The 24,068-nt window shown below is 39.6% G+C and overlaps 1 protein-coding gene across 1 annotated transcript in view; it reads right to left on the reverse strand.

Annotated features, from left to right (window-relative positions):
- Window positions 1-24,068, reverse strand: part of LOC126092719 (uncharacterized) — an 806,259-nt gene that overhangs the window by 307,567 nt on the left and 474,624 nt on the right. The window lies entirely within an intron of this gene.

Here is a 24,068-nt window from a genome sequence, read left to right on the forward strand (position 1 = left end):
AGACAGATCTGATGATCGAGCAGGCCAACGCAACATGTAGACACTCTGTAGAGAACGTTGGGTTACAACAGCGATATACCGGCGAGCGTTATCCTGTTGGTAAACACACCATGGAATGCTGTTCATGAATGGCAGCACAACAGGTCGAACCACCAGACTAACGTACAGTTTCGCTGTCAGCGTGCGTCGGAAAACCACGAGAGTGCTCCTGCTGTCATACGAAATCGCACCTGAAACCATAACTCCAGTTGTAGGTCCAGTGCGTCTAGCACGCAGACAGGTTGTTGTAGGCCCTCAACAGGCCGACTTATAACCAACACGCAGCCATCACTGGCACCGAGGCAAGTCATCTTTCATCATTAAACACAACAGACCTCTATCCTATCCTCCAATGAGCTCTCGCTTGACACCACTGAAGTCGCCAATGTCGGTGGTTTAGGTTCAGTGGAGTGCACGCTGTAGGGCGTCTGTCTCAGAGTTGCCCTTGAAGTAACCGATTTACAACAGTTTGTTTTGTTACTGTGGTGCCAACTGCTGCTCAGATTGCTGCTGCAAATGCAGTGGGACGTGTCAGAGTCATACGCCGAACACGATGGTCTATCCCTCTCGATAGTGCCACGTGGGCCGTCCGGTGCTCATTATCATATGTAACAAAAAGCAATTTCATTGGCATTTTTCCCAATTCTTTCATAAGCTTACCAATCAAATGGTTCAAATGGCTCTGAGCACTATGCGAGTTGACATCCAATAAATAAAGTTATTCTACATGAACAACGGTGTATAAACGCTTCTTTCCACGAATGTATATCAGGAGGGGAGGGGGGGGGGGGGAAGCTCACAGTCGCACAACTGGGTGCGTCGACTGTAATTTTGATACTGTAGTCTTCCGGTAGTGGGTCTCCTCTGTACTGGTCCCTGGTCGGTGAGTACCTATGAATTGTAAATCAGTATGCTTCTTTCATATATCATGACTAAAAGTAATACAAAAAAGGGGAATTCAAATAATGTAAAACCTGCGGGAGGACAACGATTTACCCCTTACAGCTAATAGTTTTTCTGCCCTGATGAATCATTTTCGAATTGCCTACTGCAAGGAAAAGATACCAGATTTAAACTTCTAATAAAAGACACCTTAATTTACTACAAAACTTTATAAAATCGCTAAAGATATTTTGTATTCCATTGCAGTGAGCAGCATGGCATGCGCTACTGTGGTCAATTCTGTTTATTAAAACTGGTGTTTCAATCGAAGTGATTTCGGTGCAATTACTTGAGTATAAAGCAAAGTGACCGGCGTTGACATTTATATTTAGTGTATTGTCTTGTTGCCTGCGAGACGTTTGGGAGTTCAATAAGTAAAGTATTACATTTTTTTCTGAAAGCCTGTTGGTTTTAATTATGATTCCAATTCACCAGATTATTGGGTTCACCTGAAAGGAAACCGCATATAGGACGCTGTTGTGACCTATTCTTGAGAACTGCTCCAGTGTTTTGGATCCATTCCAAATCAGATTAAAGGAAGACATCGAAGCAATTCAGAGACGGGCTGTTAGATTTGTTATCGGTAGGTACGAACAACACGTAAGTGTTACGGAGATGCTTCAGGAACTCAAATGGGAGTCTCTGGAGGGAAAGCGACGTTCTTTTCGATAAACATTATCGTGAAAATTTAGAGAAGCGGCATTTGAAGCTGACTGACTGATTATTAATGGAGAAGGTTACTCTACAGTTATTCTTATTTTGAAGCAGACGCCGTGTTTTGTAAGAAACTGCACCCAAAAATGATATAGAGAAAAGTTTTTCCTTTTCCTTAGGTTCATTATTAGAAATGCCTACGGTGGTGATTCTCTTATTGGTTTTACTACTACAAATATTATCTAATATGGAAGGCTCATAGCCATTACTGACTGCAATAGTTTTAATCAGATTGATTTCAGAATTAAGATATTCACTGTGAAGGTAGGTGGAGGTGGCTCTGTGGATAGCTGAATGAAAAAAAGGCTTTCTTGTGAGAATGTAGGTGTACTGAAGTGAAAGGTATAATTCTATCAGAACTGGTTTCCCTACGGAAGGTACTGAAGCTAATTTTGTCGTCTTCTATCAAAAGAGTGAAATCTAAAAAGTTTAACTGCTGCAACTCATGTTCACGTTCACAATTAAATGGAATAAATTCGTGGAACTCGTTAAATATATTGAAAACTCGATCAATATTGTCGTTAGGCCCTTTGACAATGATGAAGATGCCGTCAACGTATTTTGCATATGAAAGAATGGCTACAGCTGATGCTGAGAAATTATTGAAGAATTTTACTTCTGAGGAATTAATGAACAAATCCGCAAGGATTCGTGCTAAGGGGTTCCGAATTACAAGGTCATCTAGTTGCTGATGTAGTTTTCCACTAAACCAACAACAATTATATTTCACTACTTCATAGCATCGGTGATTTGCTCGTCAGATTAGTCTTTTTTGAGTGAACGTAAATTTTTTTCTACTATGCCTAAGGTTGCAAGTACTGGCACATTTGTGTAAAGATTTTTATGTCAAAAATGTTAAAAGAAAGTAATTTCTTATCTCTATCACAGTGAAAGTCTTTAATTTAATTAAATACATCTTGACTATTGAAAATACAATAGTTTTCCATAAAACGAACCATTTCCAACAGTATGAACAGTGTCTATCATGATTTAGCCAAATTTCTGCAAGACATATTGAAAAAATCGTTCATATTCCGTAATAATTATTCTGTTTCCAGTACTCAAGATTAAGTTAATAAAATTAAAGACTTTCACTGTGATAGAGATAAGAAATTACCTTCTTTTGACATTAAAAATATTTATACAAATTTGCCAGTAATTGCAACCTTAGGCATAGCAGAAAAAAATTTACGTTCATTCAAAAAAAGCTTATCTGATATGCAAATCTCCGATCTTATAAATTTCCTTCGTATTGCAGTGAAAGACAATTATTTTGAGTTTAATGGAAAAGTATATCAACAACTAGATGCCGTTATGGTGCGGAACCACTTAGCATGAATCCTTGTGGATGTGTTCATTAATTCCTTAGAATTCCTATCTTGGAAGAACGGTCTCATTCTTAACGAACAGTCGGAATTACGTAACAAAAACTTTTTTCACGGGATAGAGCCGCTAATTAAATTGTGTGAATGGCGATACTCTCCTCAGCGTAGTCACCTAAACATCGTTTTCCCTTCCAATTTTATGTTTTCTCTGTATATTATTTGAACTGTATTTTCTCTTGTAGAAAAGACTGTTACGTTATGTTGTAGCTTCATACACTGGTTCCTGTTTCTTACCAATACTGTTTCAAATTGTCCTTGCAATGCCTCATTTGCTCCTAAGTTGTCTGTAGTTCGATTACTTCCTGCTTGATGGGGCGAATCTGTTTTCGAGTCCACCTTGTGGCTGCCTCGGCGTGATAGCCGTTTAGTCCGACGTTAGCTGCTGCGTTATGCTGCTGTTGTCCTTAAGCGACCCTGGGGCTGTGATTGTATTCCATCAAGTATTTTATCTACTTGACAATCATGTTATACTTTTACATTTTAGTTTTTGTTCCTGTGACATTTCTGTTTGACGAGAGCACTTTTGCTCAGACGTTTTTAACCATGGTTTGATTACATTTAAGTACATTCTGTGTGTATTTAATTTACGGAAGTAATCCTACTAACAAGGGAACCTCCCCATCGCACCCCCCTCAGATTTAGTTATAAGTTGGCACAGTGGATAGGTCTTGAAAAACTGAACACAGATCAATCGAGAAAACGAGAAGAAGTTGTGTGGAACTATGAAAAAAATAAGCAAAATATACAAACTGAGTAGTCCATGTCTAAGATAGGCAACATCAAGGACAACCTGACTTCAGGAGCGCCGTGGTCTTGTGGTTTGCGTGAGCAGTTGCAGAATGAAAGGTCATTGGTTCAAATCTTCCCTCGAGTGAAAATTTTAATTTTTTATTTTCAGACAATTATGTGACGCACATGCCGCCACCAGTGTCGTATAGAATATATCAGACGTGTTTTCCTGTGGAGGAATCGGTTGACTTATGACCTTGGTATCAAATGTTATCGGTTCCCATTGGAGAGGCACGTCCTTTCGTCTACTAATCGCACGGTTTTGCGGTGCGAGCGAAAAACACAGACACTAATCATATTACAGTGAACAGAGACGTCAATGAACGAACGGACAGATCATAACTTTGCGAAAAAAAGAAGTAAATTTTTCATTCGAGGGAATACTTGAACCTAGGACCTCTCGTTCCGCAGCTGCTCACGCTAACCACGGGACCACGGCGCTCCTGAGCCTACGCTGTCCATGAAGTTGCTTATCATGCGCATGGACTACTCAGTTTGTATATTTTGCTTATGTTTTTCATAGTTCCACACAACTTCTTCCTGTTTTCTCGATTGATCTGTGTTCATTTTTCCAAGGCCTATCCACTGTGCCAACTTATAACTAAATATGAGGGGGGTGCGATGGGGAGGTTCCCTTGTAAGTGTATTTTATTTGAAGCCATGTCATTATATTTCTTTAGGTATTTCATGTAATTTTTATTCTGATGAAGATTGCCCTAGTGCAATCGAAACCATGGCCAATTGACAAAAAATCTGTGCAACCTATGTGGCTGTATATAAATCCTGTAATTAAATTTTATCTAGTACTTTACGTCAGAGGACGTGACTTTGTTTTTTATTGTGCCAGTACTGCGCTTTTAAAGTTTTTCTATGACTCTTGACGGTAACAAAAAATCATCACGTGATTTTAAAGGTTATTTTTTATCTATGCTTTGGTCTTTCTTTTGATGGTATTTGTTGTATTTGACGTCTTCGTGTTGTACGCTTTGGTATATAGAAGGTACTATTCTGAGCTTACTGAGCTTAGCTATGTAAGCTGTAAGTCCACTATACGTTGGATCGACAACTGCTAAGGTTAACTGCTAAGATTACAAGATAGCCGTTCTGTAAACTTAAACATTACTGTATGCAGTAAAAGTGAAGATATCTGCAGGGAATTATTATCACAGTACATGTTACTCCTCATAGAATATTCTGTGCTATTAAGATATGCAGCTAACGGGTTCAAATAATTCCCACCGAAGACGATCACATAATGACCACAATCGACCTGTAAAATAAAGGATTTCAATATTTACGACCGATGCTGCATTTATCCAAAGTATATTGACAATAATACGGTCGTAGCGCGCACGGTCTCCAGTGTATTAGACGTCAATTTCATGACTGCTATTCCAGTTTGCCGACTGCGCGTAGGCAGTAGCTGGCAACCAACTGTAGTATTGCAAATCCAGTTACAGATAATCCATACAGAACCATTCCGCTGTAATCGCTAGCGCTAACAGGTGTTCACAGAGCCACTCCGTCGTAAGCGCTTCTGCTAACTGTTGCCCTCGTATTCGACGCGCTTCTAGATTGAGAAATTGGGATAGCGAGAGGTAGTGCTGATTCTTGCACCACAATGAACTGAGCATAAAACAAATACTTCCTGGTTAAGACAACATCGAGTAAGCAACATGCTTTTTATTTTACCCGTAGGCCTACAGTTTTCTCGAAATTGGCCAGAGGGAAAGGATGTATGTCGTTAAGTCCACGCCGAGGCATCGATAATGTAGCTGAGTTCATCGCTACATTAGATGGACTAACACATATGAAAAATGTATAGAAAGGAGTAATATTATAAATGAGGTTCAGGACCTGCGTTATTGACGGTAAAAGAACTTTTATAGTAATAATTCTTACAACCAAGCCCTTTATAAGATATCGAAAGTGATATATCCTTTTGAAACTCAGATCAGACACACTGTAATGCCGTCGATTAAAGCCTACTGTCGAATCATCGGCCTCAGATTTAGCTACAGACGATGTCAGCCACGGGGAGGACAAATATAGTGAATATACGCGAACAGATTCCCTCTGAAGCACTAAAATGTAATCCATTATGATACAGTTGAATCATCTGTTAAAATTGTCGTACCAGATACAGAGTAGCCAGTACGGTAACATGACTCCTACTCTCTATTTGGGCATGGAACGAAACAATAAACGAAGTTTTATGAACTAATTTTCGGCTTGATATAACCACGGTCTTTACACGAGCAATAGAGTACTACTCTTAAGAGTAAGTAGATCATTTCTTGAATATCTCTTTCAGTACTGCGCCTCTATGGACATACAAGGACGTGCTGAAATGTAACACCTCCGAATTTCTTATTTTGTTCTCAATATTGATTGAGCTATCACATGTCATGCATAATACTCGATAGACTTCCGAGCTTCGCTGATGCAAGGTGCAACCCTCCACCGTTAGAGGGCTCCGAACTGTAGCGCGTAACATGGAAGTGTGTAACGTACATATCTCGCTGCATGAAAAATAGTATGCTGTATTCGAGTTTCGAAGAGTTCATCTACACGTGGAGCACGCCTCCTTTAACATGACAATTCCAGACCACACACGAGCGCAGCGACATCTGCAACAATCCGACGCCTTGGGTTCACCATCACTGATCAGCGCCCATTAATTCCCCACTTGAGCCCATTCGATTTTCATCTGCTTCCAAAATTTAAAGAACAGATTTGAGGACTTTGATAATGATAAAGCAATGCAAGCAGATGTGGCCTTGTGGCTCCGTGTGCAAAGTCAAACATTCTAGAGAGACGTTGGGAGTCTTTCTACATTGAACAATCTTAGTGAATAGATGTGAGTACTCTCTCATTTCACATAAATTATGATTTACATTTCATTTCACTAAGTTTACGAGTAGCAATCTGTAAAACAACACGTTTTCTTTATCTTAAGAGGATTACCTGATAGGGAATAATACTAAGATGGAAGGGAGGCTAATTTGAAGTGAAAGCACTTTACGTTCGTAGATTGGAAGGTTATTTCATTTGTATAATGGGAAGAATGTTGGCCTCACAATAGATTCTGATGGAATCCCTAATGAATCTGAACGTCCTGCACCTTAGAGACACGACTCGGTGATGTGATTTCTATAAGCAAAACTGCACACTATAAAAATAATGATTAGTTACATAAGCTGTTGAGCTTTTTGGCTCTATATATGGAACTGCCACTGGCTGTTGCAAATTGACCTATGTTGCTTTCTAGTTGGATTACAAATTTACAAAAGTTATCTGATGTATTATGTCAAGGCACAAAACAAAACCGGAATTATTTTTAAAACGTGATTTGTACAACAAAGTAAGAAAGGGCCCAAAAGAATTATTGTAAGACAACGACGAAAGAAAATTCAGGGTTACTAGAGATATTAGAATATTGTAGAACGAAAATGGAATGCAACTTCTGTAAATAGGTAACAAAAATCCATATGGGAACTATCAGCCCTATATGACCAATAAACAGGTAAAAGACTACAACGTTGATAAAAACTTTTACATGCCCATTTCAAGTTATCAGGGAAACATATTTGGATTTATTATACAGAAAGAACTTAAAAGATACACATTCATAAACAGGAATAACTGGACGATAAATGACAGAGATCTCAGTAGAATGAAAATGTGAGAAGATACAAACAGATTATACATGCGCTGAGTGAATTAGACAGAAGAAAGGAAGAAATGCGGAAAATTACAAAGCAAAGGGACGAAAGTAGGTGAAAGTCAGGATAAAGATACTGAAAATCAAGAGATAGTGAAATATACAGTGTTGTCTTCACTAGATTAAAATATATGCATACAGTAAAGTAATGTCGCTCACTGCTCTCCATGACAATATACTGCTGTAAAGTTCACCATCCGCCACGATATAAAATCTAATGACTTCTACAGGGTTAACTTGCGGATCGGTGGTGGGAGTGGGGTTACTATATAGTACTATAAAAGAGATGTGTATTTCGGTAAGGAATAGTTGTACTTATCGAATATTTAATTTTGTTGGGAGAGTAACAGTGATTATAACATGTCACTCCATGTGTCATTTTCAAAGTACAGGGAGACAGACAAGTGGATAGCTATGATATATTTTATAATTCGTAAACGGACAGAAATTTAATCTCAAAAAATGTTCGAGACCCATCGTGCATAGAGTAAGTGACACGTTTCTCACTTCTGTGCGCAGCAAACAGAGGTATTTGTAACATGTCATTAACAGTAATTAGTTTTGTGAATGCTGTAAGTGATTTTATTTTTCTTTAAATTATTTTGCTAACATCTAGGTAAGAAAGACGCTTTTGGGCCCAGTGATGAACTCACTAAAAACTGACAATGCAGATATCTAAAAATGGAGCATATTATGTCGTCAACTCCTAGACTACACTTGCCTTTATTCCCATTTCTTAGATGTTACCACGAGTTGATATAAAAAATATTGCTTATGGTACCTGTTATTTCCTCTTTGAGGAGAGAGTTAGGACCTCGAAATTTATTATAGAACTTGGTTAAAGATAAAAATTTAAAACATAAAGTTTAACACACATCGTGTTTGCAGTAAGAGTTACTTTCGTTGATACAGGGGCGTTAGGTTCGTTGTTATAGTGGTTCTGTTAACAATGGCAGTAAAGAACTACACATGAAGATGAAATTACTAGTTTGAACTGCTTATATTATCTGAAATGTCTAGTTATAAATCTTCGTTGATTGTTCAGGAATGATACGTGATCAGGCAGCAAAGTCAAACAGTGAATATGCAGGATGTTAATAGGTTCAGGACGACTAAACTAGAAGATTTTTTACTAGATGAAGCCACATTTGTCTTTAATAGAGAGGATGAAAATTATTAACTGCATTGTTAACTGACAAACTTGTAATTTTTGTCTTGTAATGGTAGCATACTGAAAAATTAACAATGAAAATCTAACTATACATTTATAAAACATAGCAAAGCGATTAACGAACTCACTGTTCGCCGTAAATCAAACAGTAAGATGCAAAACCATAAGTTCTTGTGGTTGGAAAACAAACACAATGGAGAAGCTATGCTAAAAGAACCAAAACTAGACGATACACTCAGAATTGAAAATTTTACTCGTGTCTCAGAAAAATAAGTTATCTAAGCGTAACGACAAGTGGGCATTAGGCACAAATAAACAGTAAATTTACATTATTAACCTGTTTTCAACAAACCCAGTACTTTGTTATATTCACGTTGACATAACTTCCACTCCCATGCACTCCCGAGCAATTCGGAGTCCAATTAGGAATAACACTACGCTCTTAACAAACATCCACCGACTTGGGTTATAGTACAAGCTTTTGATGAAACCCATAGTTTCTTCTTTCTGCTGTCCCATTTCTGGTGTGTTTTGCGGTAACTATTTTATTTAGTCCAACTTGGTTCTGAATTTGAAGAATCGAAAATTCTGCAGTGAGATAAAGATGTATGAAGAGAAAGGAAACAAAATAGAAACAAAACGTAAGATTGGCGTATTATTATTGCGGCAGTAACTTACCCACACAAAAACACGAGCCAAAATGTGCCTTATATGACATAAAAAAATATTGTAACACTGCATGGAGAATTTGGGTATGAGTACTGCGCTACTCAGAGATGTTTGCTGACTAGGCATGTTCAGAGATTAAACACGTGTAGCAGTATTATCTTTTACAAAGATATTTCCACTTTGTAATTATTTTACGTTAACTAAAAGATATTTCTACATCTTAATGTTTTGTCCCGTTGTATGTTTTCGAAACAACAGTTCACGAATTGGAATTGTTTCTTAAGTATTCGAAATTATATTATTACGTGGACTTAAAATATAATTATTAGATGATTTTTATAGTTATCCTCTACACGTCGTAATTTTAACCGTGGAATTCAAGCCATAGAGAGAATATGTGCTCTTTTCTTTGTCAGAGAATTTTTCCCACGTCTGTTCGAAAACACAGTCGTCTGCATGTGATGAAAAATCTATGTACGATACTGTTAGCATCCAAATGGAAGTACACATAAAGGATCGCAGTTGTTAATGAATTGTTGGCAGAGATGCAAATAGATCCTTTGTTGCAGTTACAGGGGCAGTATTGTAACGATAACTGATATTTCACTATTTATTACTAAAAACTACATTTCTCTCTACATTTTTATTGATACGTCTTTTTCAAAATTATTAGTAAAAGCGGCGGTGACTGTTACTGTCACTGTTATCAGAAACCACGATATTGCAATATGTTTCTTGTTTAATGACTGCAACATTTACATGAAACAAAACTTCAGGCTGTGAACCGAACATCATACACAGATTTTCGCTCACGAGTCTACGTGTTTATTCTCGAAATGATTTTGCGAGCCCAGTTAAATATCAGTTATACTATCGTCAGTTGTTTCACACGAATGGAATGGTGTCTTCAGATCACGGTCCGTTTGCCAATTAATAATTCAGAACGATGGCTCTCTCTCTTCAATTAGAGCAGGTGGGTAGCCTCTTGCTCATTCTTCGCCTTCTCTGCAGAAAAAGTCTCTTCGTCTATATTAGTCGACATTTTTATACGCACGTAGACATCTAAAAGCTCAAGCACATTTCGAAATTGGTCGTGCGTTTACATGTAAGTAAACATCTACCGTGAAGAGTACATCCGGCAGATAAAACAGCATTTTCAGAATCGATATTGGAGAGAATACATGATCAACCAGACCTGAATTGGGAAATCGGTTTACGAAAGCCGGGGTTGAGAGATCTATGTAAATGTTGTGCGGGCGTGCTTTCTCAGAACTTCTCTTTCTGTGTATATCACAGGAATGTTTAAAACTTCTGTATTTGTTGACACCGCCATACTGAAAGCAAACTACGTTTCGTGTGCTTTCTAATCGGCCCGGAATTTTTTGTGTTACAAGCAATGATTTATTTAATTTCTTGATTACCTGAGAAGTAAAGCACCATCCACAAAATGAACACCACCTTTCATTCTCGCGTTACAACGTATTTTGCAAGGTATTACATTGCGGGAGGGCAACTCTTGCACACTACTCCTTGAAGAGATTTGCACCACAATAAAACTGATCAGAGACCTGAAGTTTTCGAAGTATGAAACGTTGATGAAAGTTCCGCAATGACGGACAGCACCACTGCAGCAGTAAAATAACTAAATACCTGTATCGTGACGTAATATATACATACATCGAAAAAAAAAATTTGCATCAGTTCTGTTCCCAGAGTTCCAGAACCTGTACAGAAAATTGGAATAGAGATCAATATAAACATCATTTCCGTCCTTTTTCTTGCTCATGAAAACCACACATTGCCTGTAGTACGACCATGCAGCGAGACCTTCAGAGGTGGTGGTCCAGATTGCTGTACGCATCGGTACCTCTAATACCCAGTAGCACGTACTCTTCCATTGATGCATGCCTCTATTCGTCGTGACATACTATCCATAAGTTCATCAAGGCACTGTTGGTCCAGGTTGTAACACTCCTCAGCGGTGATTCGGCGTAGATCCCTCAGAGTGGTTAGTGGGTCACGTCGTCCACAAAAACAGCCATTTTCAATCTATCCCAGACATGTTCGATAGGGTTTGTAACACCAAAATCGATTAGAAGTAGGTATATAATATGTAAATGTATATCTGTGAGCCGGCTGGTGTGGCCGTGCGGTTCTAGGCGCTTCAGTTTGGAACCCCGTGATCTCTACGGTCGCAGGTTCGAATCCTGCCTCGGGCATGGATGTGTGTGATGTCCTTAGGTTAGTTAGGTTTAAGTAGTTCTAAGTTAAGTCCCATAGTGTTAAGTCCCATAGTGTTCAGAGCCATTTGAACGATTTTTGTATCTGTGATTATGACGTGGTCGCTCTTTGTTAGTTAAGGTCACTGGTTTGTGACAAGAAATTTAAAGTTTGCAATATATATATATATATATACTGTAAAAGCTAAATGATGTTTAAAAATAAGGAAATTTTGTGATATAAATATGTACATAAAGAAAAATTTGTATATTGGAAGCTGGTTCATGCTTGGGGAACTTGTATTGTGAAAAGTGAAGGCTGTGGGAAACTCCCTCCGCAACGGAAGTGGCTTGGCGCGAGCTGAAAGGTGGTTTTGGCGGTCGATCTGGGCGGCTACTTGGTGGGAACGGTACGCAATCAGTGGCCAGCCGTTGCACGGTACACATCGAGGGTGGCAAGGAAGGTTTTTGGAAGCCGTTTTGCATGGAAAATAGCCTCGAATGTGGATTTGGCTGTTGCATAGTACTCTCGGAAATACTGAATGGCTCTAACACGATAAAAATGCGTCGCCAAGAAGAAAGTGTATAGAGCATTCAACATCAAGAGCCGTGAGTACAGTTAGCTGCCACATCGCTTGCCACCCCTACTACGCCACTTCTCCACCAACTTCAGGCACACAGACATGTATTATAGCATGGACCAGTAAATTTGTGTGAGTGTTTTCAATAATAATCCAAGTGCTATAAGCCCGTGTTTTGAACCCTAACTTTATCCTAATCATGAACTGAAGCAGGATCCCCTCCTGACTGAAGAAAAAACCGACTATCCTGTTTCTAACTAACTGGTGATTTGTTTCTGTGTATTAAATGTACAAAAATTCAGTGCCAGAGAGTGTAAATGTTACTGTCTGAAATACCTCCATCGTAGGTGATGAAAAAGGTACATAAATTAAACTTATTCGGAAAGTAATTTTGCCTTTATTGCTTTCATGAAAGATTTTTTGAGGTTATTCGAGCTCGGTGTTGAGTAATTTGCTTTAAATTAAATTATTCCAAGTGGGGCTAAGAATTAATTTTGGTTGAATCGAAATAATCATAGTTTGACTAGTAAGACAATATCAGTTTATGGGTCCCCACTATATTCTTTTCATATTTGAAAGATATTTGGAACATTATCGCTACTAAAGAAATCTTATACATTTCCATAAATGGGAGTATAATCAGTGTAATTGTGGTATAAATTAATTCTATTTGTTGTGATTATATGTCACTTAAGTCAGAAACTTTCTCATATCTAACTTTGGTCCAGTGCCTCCTGCAGTAACATCTCAGTACTGAGTTGGATAATGACTGTGATTGTAACTGTTATTATTATGAGTGGAGTATTATTTGGCTTTCTGTAATTACTGGCTTGTGCATTTATGGTAACTACTGCTACCCATGACTTAGATCATCCTGTGTTTGTGTGTATCCAGTGTAATATTCAAAGGGAATCTTATTGAAAATCACTTCGACAACTAGCATTCAATTTTCGTAAACAAAATATTTCAAATTCATATGCCTAATTAGGCCGGCAACCGTTTATTGTTTCATTCAATGAACACTACCGATTTCACTGTCCCAATGTAAAGCCTGTTTTGTTTTTCTACTAACTGCATTATATATACAAAATTACTATCCGATACCCTTTATCCTTTAGACAAACATGCGGTCAAAACAAAAAAATCCTCCCAGAGGGTAACACTAGTTTGTATCACGTCAGACAAGTTAGTGGCGTATAGCAAACGAGAGTAACTAGTGTTGTAGTTTGATGTCTGGAGAACATGCTGGCCACTTTGGTCGAGCGGTATCCTTATCCTGAAGGAAGCCATTCACATGATGTGCACGACAGGGGTGCGAATTGTCGTCCATGGAGACGAATGCCTCGCTAATATTCTGCAGATATGGCTGCACTATCGTAGGATGGTATTCACGTATCGTACAGCCGTTACGGCGCGTTCCATGAGCACCAGCGGCGTATGTCGCCCCTACATAATGCCACCCCAAAACAGCAAGGAACCTGCACCTTGCTTCACTTGCTGGACAGTGTGTCTAAGGCGTTCAGCCTGACCGGGTTGCCTCCAAACACGTCTCCGACGATTGTCTGGTTGAAGGCATATGTGACACGCATCGGTGAAGAGAATGTGAAGCCAATCCTGCGCGTTCCATTCGGCTTGTTATTGGGCACATCTGTACCGCACTGCATGGTGTCGTGGTTGCAAAGATGGACCTTGCCATGGACGTCGGCAATGAAGATGCGCATCATGCAGCCTATAGCTCACAGTTTCAGTCGTAACACGACGCCCTGTGGCTGTACGAAAAGTTTTATTCAACATGGTGGCGTTGCTGTCAAGGTTGCTCCGAGCCCTAATCCGTAGGTAGCGTCATCCACTGCAGTAGTAGCCCTTGGGCGGCCTGAGCGAGGCACGTCATCGACGGTTTCTGTCTCTCTGTATCTCCATGTCCGAACTACATCGCTTTGGTTCACTCCGAGACGCCTGGACACTTCCCTTGTTGAAAGCCCTTCCTGGCACAAAGTAACGATGCAGACGCGACCGAACAGCGGTATTGACCGTCTAGTCGTCGTTAACTATAGACAACACGAGCCGTATATCTCCTTTCGGGCGGAATTATTGGAACTGATCGGCTGTCGGACCCCCTCCGTCTAATAGGCGCTGCTCATGCATGGTTGTTTACATCTTCGGGAGGGTTTAGTGACGTCTCTGAACAGTCAGAGGGACTATGTCTGTGATACAATATCCACAGTCGTCGTCTATCTTCAGGAGTTCTGGGAACCTGGGTGATGCAAAACTTTTTTGGGTGTGTGTATATTCCAAAGAGGCAGGCGTGCATGTTCCAGAACCGTTAGTTTAATTAGCCAGAGTTGCAAAATGCTGATACGAATTATTTACAGAAGAGTGGAATAACTGGGAAGGCCGACTTCGGCAAAGATCAGCTTGTATTTGGGAGAAATTGTAGGAATACGTTTGACAATACTGACCCTACGACACATGTTTGTAAGACGGACGGAAGGATGGAAAACCTGTGTTTATAGTATTTATAGAATTAGAGAAAGAATATGATATCGTTAACGAAAATATATTCTCGAAATTTTGACAGTAGCAGGGATAAAACACAGGGTGCGCTGCCTATGGCTTGTACAGAAATAGACTCCAGCTGAGAACATACAGTATAGTAACCTATCCCCGACGTTATTTAATTTGTACATACACAAAGTGATAAATTATGTGAAGGAACAAGATAGGAAGGGTACTATAGTCGATTGACAATTAACGAAACCTCTAATGTTTGCCGGAGGTGCTGTAATTCAGTCAGAGATGGCAAAGGATTATTAGTTGAACGATGTGGATGGTGTCCTGAAAAGGGGATATGAGATGAATATAAAAAAAAAAAAACGAGAGTAATGGAATGTAGTCGGATTAAATCAGGCGATGCTGAGGGCAATTGACTAGCGAACAAGACACAAGAAGTACTAAATGACTTTTGCTGTTTAATCAGCGAAATCGCTGGCGGTAGCCAAAATAGGGAGGATGCATAATGGAGACTGGTAATAGCAAGAAAATCTTTTCCTGAAAGGAGAAATTGGTTAAATCTAAAATAAATTTAAGCGTTAAGGATTGTCTTGTTGGATTCTAGCCATGTAACAAATAAAACGTGGACTATTAACAGTTCAGACAAGAATAGAGTAGAAACTTTTCAGTGTATAAGAGGGTCAAATCGTATAACTATCGAACGTATAGCGAATCAAACAGGGGAGAAAATAAATTTATGGGAAAACTTACTCTAAGAAGCGATCGCTTGACAGGACATATTCTGGGGCATCACAGAGGCATTAGTTTGGTAATGGGAGGCAGTGTGGAGATGAAATGTGTACACATGGACCAACCTTTAGTAGTAAGGAGGTACCAACGTTTGCACCTAAATCAACATTTAGATCGAAGACAACAACAAATCATCACGCGCTTGGGGCGAAGGTCACTTACGACAAGATAATTTTAGTTTTCTACGTCTTTTTCTGTATCCTTAATATAACTGTTGATTATGTGCTTCGTCCTAGTCAAAACAGAGATGATCAGAACTATGCTCTAATTTTAAAGCATTACTTTTTATTTAGACGCAAACGTCACGAGAGAATAACTGAAAATGTCTGTCGATCGTCCTGTAGAAACACACTGTAAAATACCTTTTACCTACATCTAAATGGCCGGACTATGATTAACAACGCTCCTTCAGAGGGCGTGGAATATCTAGAGGAATATCTTTACACTGTAAACTGAGCTGAAGGTGTGACGAAAACCACTGGAACGCCGAAAAGTGTAACTGAAACAGCGTAATGCATTACACGTGGGTGTACTTCCCGATTATACGGGAACTGGAAAATCTGTCACAGATCTATTTTATAGCTCTATAATAAATGAATTTCAGAGGAACTGATAGTATACTGACTCGATCTAGATAAAACTTTTATCTTTTCTTTGAATCATCAGTCTTCTGAATGGTTTTACTCTTTATAGCTCCCTCTATACGATCGACGCTATTGTCTGATGTCTTAACATATATCCAATCAGCCTGCCCCTTCTTCTTCTTCTCATTGTTTTCCATATATTCCTTTCCTCACCGTTTCTCCGGAGCTCCTCTCACGCCTTATCTTAGCAGTCCACCAAATTTTCAATATTCTTCTGTAGCACCACATCTCAAAGGCTTCGATTATCTCCTTCCGGTTTTCCCACAGTCCATATCTAACTACAATACTATGCTGTGCTCCAAACGTACACTGTCAGTAACGCCTTCCTCAAATTAAGACATATGTTTGATACTTAGACTTCTCTTGGCCAGGAATGCACATTTTTCCATTAATAGTCTGCTTTTTACATCCTCCTTGCTCCTTCCGTCAAAGGTTATTTTGCTAACTAGGTAGCAGAATTCCTTAACTCTATCTACTTCGTGATCACCAATCCTCATCGCCGGCCGGAGTGGCCGAGCGGTTAAAGGCGCTACAGTCTGGAACCGCACGACCGCTACGGTCGCAGGTTCGAATCCTGCCTCGGGCATGGATCTGTGTGATGTCCTTAGGTTAGTTAGGTTTAAGTAGTTCGAAGTTCTAGGGGACTTATGACCACAGCAGTTGAGTCCCATAGTGCTCAGAGCCAGCCAACCAATCCTCATATTAAGTTTCTCACGGTTCCCATGTCAGCTACTTCTCGTTACTTTCGTGTTTCAATGATTCACTCTCAATCCATACTCTGGATTCATTAGACTGATCATTCCATTGAACAGATCCTAAAGTATCATCAACGGATCTTATCATTGACATCCTTTCACCCATAATTTTGACTACACTGCTGAACCTTTCTTTTATTTTCGACATTGCTTCTTCGAGATATACGTAGAACAACAAGGGTGAAAGACTACATTCCTGTCTTACATCCTTTTTAATCCAAACACATCGTTCTTGGTCTTTCAGTCTTATCATTCCCTCTTGCTTCGTGTATATATTATATACTATCCGTTTTTCCATATAACTTATTCCTATTTTTCTCAGAATTTCGAACATCTTGTACTGTTTTAAATTATCGAGCGCTTCTTCCAGGTTGACAAATCCTATGAATGTGTCTTGATTTTTCTTCCATCTTGTTCCCATAATCAACCGCAACGTCAGATCTACCTCTCTAGTGCCTTTACCTTCCTGAAGCCAAACTGATCGACATCTGACACATCCTTAATTTCTTTTTCTCTTCTTGCGCATATTATTTTTGTCAGCAACTTGGATGCATGAGCTGTTAAGCTGACTGTGCGATAGTTTTCGCAGTTGACTGTTTCTGCTATCTTCAGGATTGTGTGTATGGTGTTGTCCCGGGAGTCTGACAGTATATCACTAGTTTAATACATTCCACACATCAGCGTGAATAGTCGTTTTGTTTCGATATCCTCCAATGATTTTGCAAATTCTGATGCAATGATATCTATCCCTTCTGCCTTATTTGATTTTAGGTCATCCAACGCTCTTTTTAATTCTGACTGTAAAGCTGCAGCCCTTGTCCCTTTTATATAAACTCTTGTTTCTTGTGCTATCTCGGTGTCAGACAAGTCTTCACCTTCCTAGAGGTCTTAAATGCACTCTTCCTCACCATCTATCGGACCTCTCCTTCGCAGTGTCCATTGCGATCTTAGTGTTACCGCCCTTGTTTTTAAGTTCATCGAAGGTCAGTTTGACTATTTCATGTATTAAGTCAGTCCTTGCGACAATCATTTCTTTTTCGGTTTTTTCGCATTTTTCATGCAGCCATTTCACCTTGCATTTCGGTCAACTTCATTCCTCAGGAACTTGTATTTCTTTATTTCTGAATATCTCTGAACATTTTTGTACTTCCTTCTTTCCTCGATAACGTGAAGTATTACTTGTGTTACCCATGGTTTCTTTGCAGCTATCTTATTTGTACCTATGTTTTTCTTTCCAACTCTTGTCATGGCCCTTTTTAGAGATGTCGATTCCTCTTGAACTGAACTGCCTACTGAGGTATTCCTTATCGCAATATCTATAGCCTCAGCGAACCTCAAGTGTATCTCTTCATTCCTTAGCATTTCCTTATACCACTTCCTTCAGCACTGATTCTTCCTGATTGCTCTGTGAAACTTTAACCTACTCTTCATCATTATTAAATTATGATCTGAGCCTATATCTACTACTGGGTACGCCTTACAAGCCAATATACGATTCCGGAATATGTGCCTAACTGTGATCTAATCTAAAGAAATCTTTATCTATCTCCTGGCTTTTTTCAAGTATACTTCCCCCTCTTGTGATTTTTGAACAGAGTATTTGCTATTATTAGCTGAACTTTATCACAGAACTTAATTAGTCTTTGTCCTCTCTCATTCCTACCACCAAGCCCATATTCTTCCTATCCAGGCAATACTTCCAAAATCGTATTTTTACTGTGGGAATGTCAAAAATCGTCGAACTGCAACCCAGTCCCTATCTCATTCAGCCACACCTCTATATGTATATGCGGCAACTTCCTTTTGTGTAAACCTAAGAAATACATCGCCGGTCATCCGGTGTGGTCCGGTCACTAGATTATAAGAGTAATAACATGTACCTTCAAGTAGGGTGAGAATACCAATGATGGTATTTTTTTCTTTAATACCTTTAACTTTTATCGAGAAATTATGATTGTGACGGGTTTTTGTTTGCCCCATCTCGCTGTATGATAGAAACCGTTAAAAATCAATTACTGGACGTGCGAATAGCCGCGCGCGTTAGCACACCGCTTCCGGGATGGAATCCGCCCTACGAATTAACGACAAACTAACGAGGAAGACCGGCGTGCAACCTGCCTGGATGTAGTTTTTAGACGGTTTCTCTCACCCGACTGGATGAATATCTGGTTGGTACCCACGTACAGTCTCAATCACAGGATTCGCAAATATTTCGAAAACGTTTTCTCACACTTTCACAAAGGCCACGATAGATATGTACACAAATTTCGTCCCTAGGATGTACCGGGATGGTGACTGTTTGTGGCAATCACAGGGTGGATGAAAAAGAAAGAACAAATTTCTATTGTTTTTACAGAATACTATAACAGATAGAAACACACTTCGTGTGTCATGAGATGGAGCAAGGTTCAAAGTTTTGACACATGTGCGCTATTGTTTATTTCTAGCAACATGGTGACTACACCACAATAGAAATCATTTTGTGCGTTAGAGTTTGCTCGTATTCAACCCATTAGTCATGTGCGACGTACATTCCGCCGTCGATTTAGCAAGAAGCCGCCTCTGCACTAGCATATCTATGACTATCGTACAAATTTCATTGAAGTTGGTAGGAAAATGTCGAGCGCATCCGAGATGCGTTCACACGGAGCCCTCGGAAGTCCACAAGACGGGTAGGCCAGGAACTTCAAATTCCTCAAATAACTGTGTGGCGTATTCTGTAACGACGCCTCCATATGAAGGTTCACAAGCTAGCAATTACTGCAGCAACTGCGTCCCGGCGACCATAACAGAAGGTACGAATTCTGTATTTCAGTTCTCCAGGATACGGCAAAGGACACATCTTTCCGAACCATTCATTTTTCGGACGAATCAACGTTTCACCCATCTGGTGAACTAAACCTCCGTCATGTAAGAATTTGGTGATCACAAAATTCTGGTGTCACCGTCGAACATGAAAGCGACTCGCCGAAACTGAAAGTGTTTTGTGCCATTCCTTTTCACAAAGTTTATTGACCGTTCCTTTCTACGGAGGAAACTGTGGTTCAAAAAAACGGTTGAAATGACTCTGAGCACTATGGGACTTAACATCTGAGGTCATCAGTCTCCTAGAACTTAGAACTACTTAAACCTAAGTAACCTAAGGACATCACACATCCATGCTCGATTCAGGATTCGAACCTGCGACCGTAGCGGTCGCTCGGTTCCAGACTGTCGGAAACTGTGACAGGACTGTCATACCTGGGCATGCTGCAAAACTGGTTGTTTCCTCAACTTTACGAAGATCCCAATGATTACATTTTGATGCTTGATGACCTCACTTTCACCCTGAGGGGCGGCGTTATCTGAACAACACCGTACCGCAACGCTGGACTGGAAGAGATGGACATCAGGATCTTGTTCATAGCTTTTGGTCTCCTAGTTCACTAGACCTCACGCTTTGCAATTTTTTTTCGGTGGAGGTACATAAAAAACAGAGCCTGTGTCCCACCTGTGGCAGATACTCCTCAAGAGTTGAGAAAACGAATTGCTGAAGCTACAGGAACTGCTAATTAGTGTGTGGAATGAACTGCACAACCGTTTCCATGTTTCTCGAGCAATGCATGGTGCTCATCTTGAGTGTATAGTATAGTTCCTGTGCAAACATAAGACTTTGAATCTTGCTCTATCCAGTGGCATGTGCAATGTGTGTGTCTCTCTTTCACAGTTTGTCTGTAATAAACAACTGAAATCTCTTCTTTCTTTTTGAATCACCCGCTATTCCCTGTATAGTAATGTATAGTTATTTGACATATTTTAAAATTGTGGGAATGGTGGATGGGACGGACGGATGTACTAGGCGGGGGGAGGGAGGAGGGGTGGGTGCCGATGACAGTAAGTGCATTCGGCCACCGTGTACCACTAAGTTTGCCAAATCAAATAATTGAAATTACGAGATGAAAGCCAGCAAAAAGAAGAAGATTGAAAGTGAAGAAGAAAATTATTGCACTGGCCGTTCTCACTTCATATCTGCGGTGACGATGGTCACGTTGCAATATACTGTTTTAAGGCGCTGTCCGAAACTGTGCTACAAAATCTCATTGAAACAAGTGACAGAAAAATTTACGTCCGTAATACTCCACAGAAAATTTAGACTGCACCAAACTTGAATCCCTTGGAACTGTAAAGTATGTACTTCGTTGACTGTTAAGGAAAATAAAGCATTTGCAGGTTTGGTTTTTTTATTTTTGGAAATTGTAAGTTTGCAACTTACCAGAGTTATGGGGGAATTGGACAGAATGTACTGACATCATATAAAGTTGTAAACATAGCTCAAGTTCATTGAACGGTACTGTTATGTACGCCCTTTTCTCTTCAATACCACGTATCAGCAATACAGTACTTTACTATTCAATGACAGACTGAAGCTGTACAGGAAGAGTCGAGACGATCAATTTGATATAAGACACCTGCGGTCTATCAAGCTGAGAAACAACCTCAAATTGGACTGGAAGCAGCCTCAAATTGGCCAATAAAATCTAAACTAAGCTACACCACATGCGCGCAGTCCGAAATTTTCAGTATCCTCTCACACTCACAGCACCGGCTTAGTCGGCTACTTCGTTAACATTATCCAGTCTGCCAACGGAACAAAGTTTTTCGTAAACTTTGTGCAAAAACTAGGTACGTTTACAATTAGATCCAAACTTATCGCTTACAAACACAATAGTCTAGTAATAAAAAGGCGAGACAAGTATAACCATTTAACCGGTTTATTTCGAAGTAAAATTTACGCAAACGTCAGTTTTACAATAAGTGCAAGAGCAAAGGATTCTTAAGTGCAATTTTAGCCAAAATTTCACGCGGTGCCCGTTCGCTTTAGCTTAGGCAGCTTTCATTTGCCAATTTGAGGTTATTTCCGACTTGATGCACCACAAGTGCCCTATATCAATTTGTTCGTCTTGACCTTAACCTGCACCTCTGTGGTACGTTGTAAACAGTTACCGTTTACAATCTGCACACACGACCTGGAAATGGGCAAGCTTTAAATTGAATTTATTTGTGACTTCAATCGAATTTTTATGTCCATTCACCTTAATCCCTTACTAAAAGGAAAACAGGGAGGTTATGGAAACGCGGACCGTAGTTTAGTAGCAAAATTATGGAAATGTTGAGGAAACAGAGATCGTTGTACACTCGGTTCAAAGAATTATCCAGAAATGTCAACGGCGAAGTCTTGAACAAATCTGCTTCTATAAAAAAGCCGATGCGCGAAGAATACAACTTGTGAAGATACTATTATAGTCCAACTCCCCTTTTCACATGAAAAACATAATTACAATAGGGGAGGTTTTCTGTATCTTTGTACCTTCTAACAGCTATCAAAGGAATTATTGTTTTTCATTTTCTGGTGTTGTGTGTTTATTCTTTTATTGTCACGTTGTTGGAATTCTTCTATATGTATACAACTGTAATTGCGCTTAAAAGTTTAAGACGTTCTACATTTATTGTGCGAGAGAGATGAGCTTTGCAATGCTTCGTTATGCGACAGTGTAAAAAAGTAGTCAGGAATGAAGTGCCGAGACTGACTGACTTCTTGCGAATCATGAATGAAGATGAACGAAGGGCAACGCAGATTTCCAAACAGCATCTGACTTTTTTTTTTCAGTCAGCAGTCTTCTGACTGGTTTAACGCGGTCCGCCACGAATTCCTTTCCTGTGCCAACCTTCTCAGAGTAACACTTGCAATTTACGTCCTCAATTACAGTTTTCGACTTCCTCTACAGTTTTCAGCCACTACAGCTCCCTCTAGTATCATGCAAGTAATTCCCTGATGTCTTTACAGATGTCCTATTGTGCTGTCCCTTGTTTCTGCCAGTGTTTTCCACATACTCCTTTCCTCTCAGATTCTGCGCAGAAGCTCCTTATTTCTTACCTTATCAGTTTACCTAATTTTCAACATTAGTCTGTAAAATCTCAAATGCTTCGATTCTCTTCTGTTCTGCTTTGTCCACAGTGCATGTTCCCCTACCATACAATGCTTTGTTCCATGTACGTTCTCAGAAATTTCTTCCTCAAATCAAAGCCAATGTTTGATACTAGTAGACTTCTCTTGGCCAGGAATGGCCTTTTTGCCAGTGATAGTCTGCTTTTGATGACCTCCTTGCTCCGTCCGTCATTGGTTATTTTGCTGCCTAGGTAGCATAATTCCTTAATTTCAGTTGCTTCGTGACGATCAATCCCTATGTTAAGTTTCTCGCTGTTCTCATTTCAATCCCTGCGTTAAGTTTTTGGCTGTTCTCATTTCTGATACTTCTCATTGCTTTCCTCTTTCTTCGATTTACTCTAAATCTGTATTTTTTAATCGTTTGACTGTTCTCCCATTCAGCAGATCATGTAATTATTCTTCACTTTCACTCAGGATAGCAATGTCGTAAGCGAATCGTATCATTGATATCCTTTCACTTTGAATTTTAAACCCACTCCCGAACCTTCTTTTATTTTCGTCATTGCTTTTTAGAGGTATAGATTGGGGCAACAGACTACATCCCTGTCTTACACTCGTTTTAATCTCAGCCCTTTCTTCTTGATCTTCCACTCTTATTATTCCCTCATGGCTCTTGCGCAAGTTGTATATTACCCGTCTCTCCCTATAGCTTACCCTATTTTCCTCAGAATGTCAAACATCTTGCACCATTTGACATTGTCGTTTGCTTTTTCCAGGTCGACAAATCCTGTCTTGATTTTTCTTTAGTCAAGCTTCCAATATCAACCGCAACGTCAGGATTGCCTCTCTGGTGCTTTTACCTTCCATAAAGCCAAACTGATCTACACATATCATATCCTCAGTTTTCTTTTGCATTCTTCTGTATATTGTTCTTGTCAGCAATTTTGATGCATGAGTTGTTAGGATGATTGTTCGATAATTCTCGCACTCGTCGGCTCTTGCAGTCTTCGGAATTGCGTGGGTTATATTTTTCCGAAAGTCATCTAGTATGTCACCATACTCACACATTCTACGCACCAAAGCGAATAGTCGTTTTGTTGCCACTTCCCCTAAAGACTATAGAAATTTTGATGGTATGTTATCTATTCCTTCTGCCTTATATGATCATAAGTCTTTGAAAGCTCTTTTAAATTCTAATTCTAATACTGTA

The sequence above is a fragment of the Schistocerca cancellata genome, chromosome 7 (genome assembly GCF_023864275.1).
Source record: "Schistocerca cancellata isolate TAMUIC-IGC-003103 chromosome 7, iqSchCanc2.1, whole genome shotgun sequence".
Lineage (NCBI taxonomy): Eukaryota > Metazoa > Arthropoda > Insecta > Orthoptera > Acrididae > Schistocerca > Schistocerca cancellata.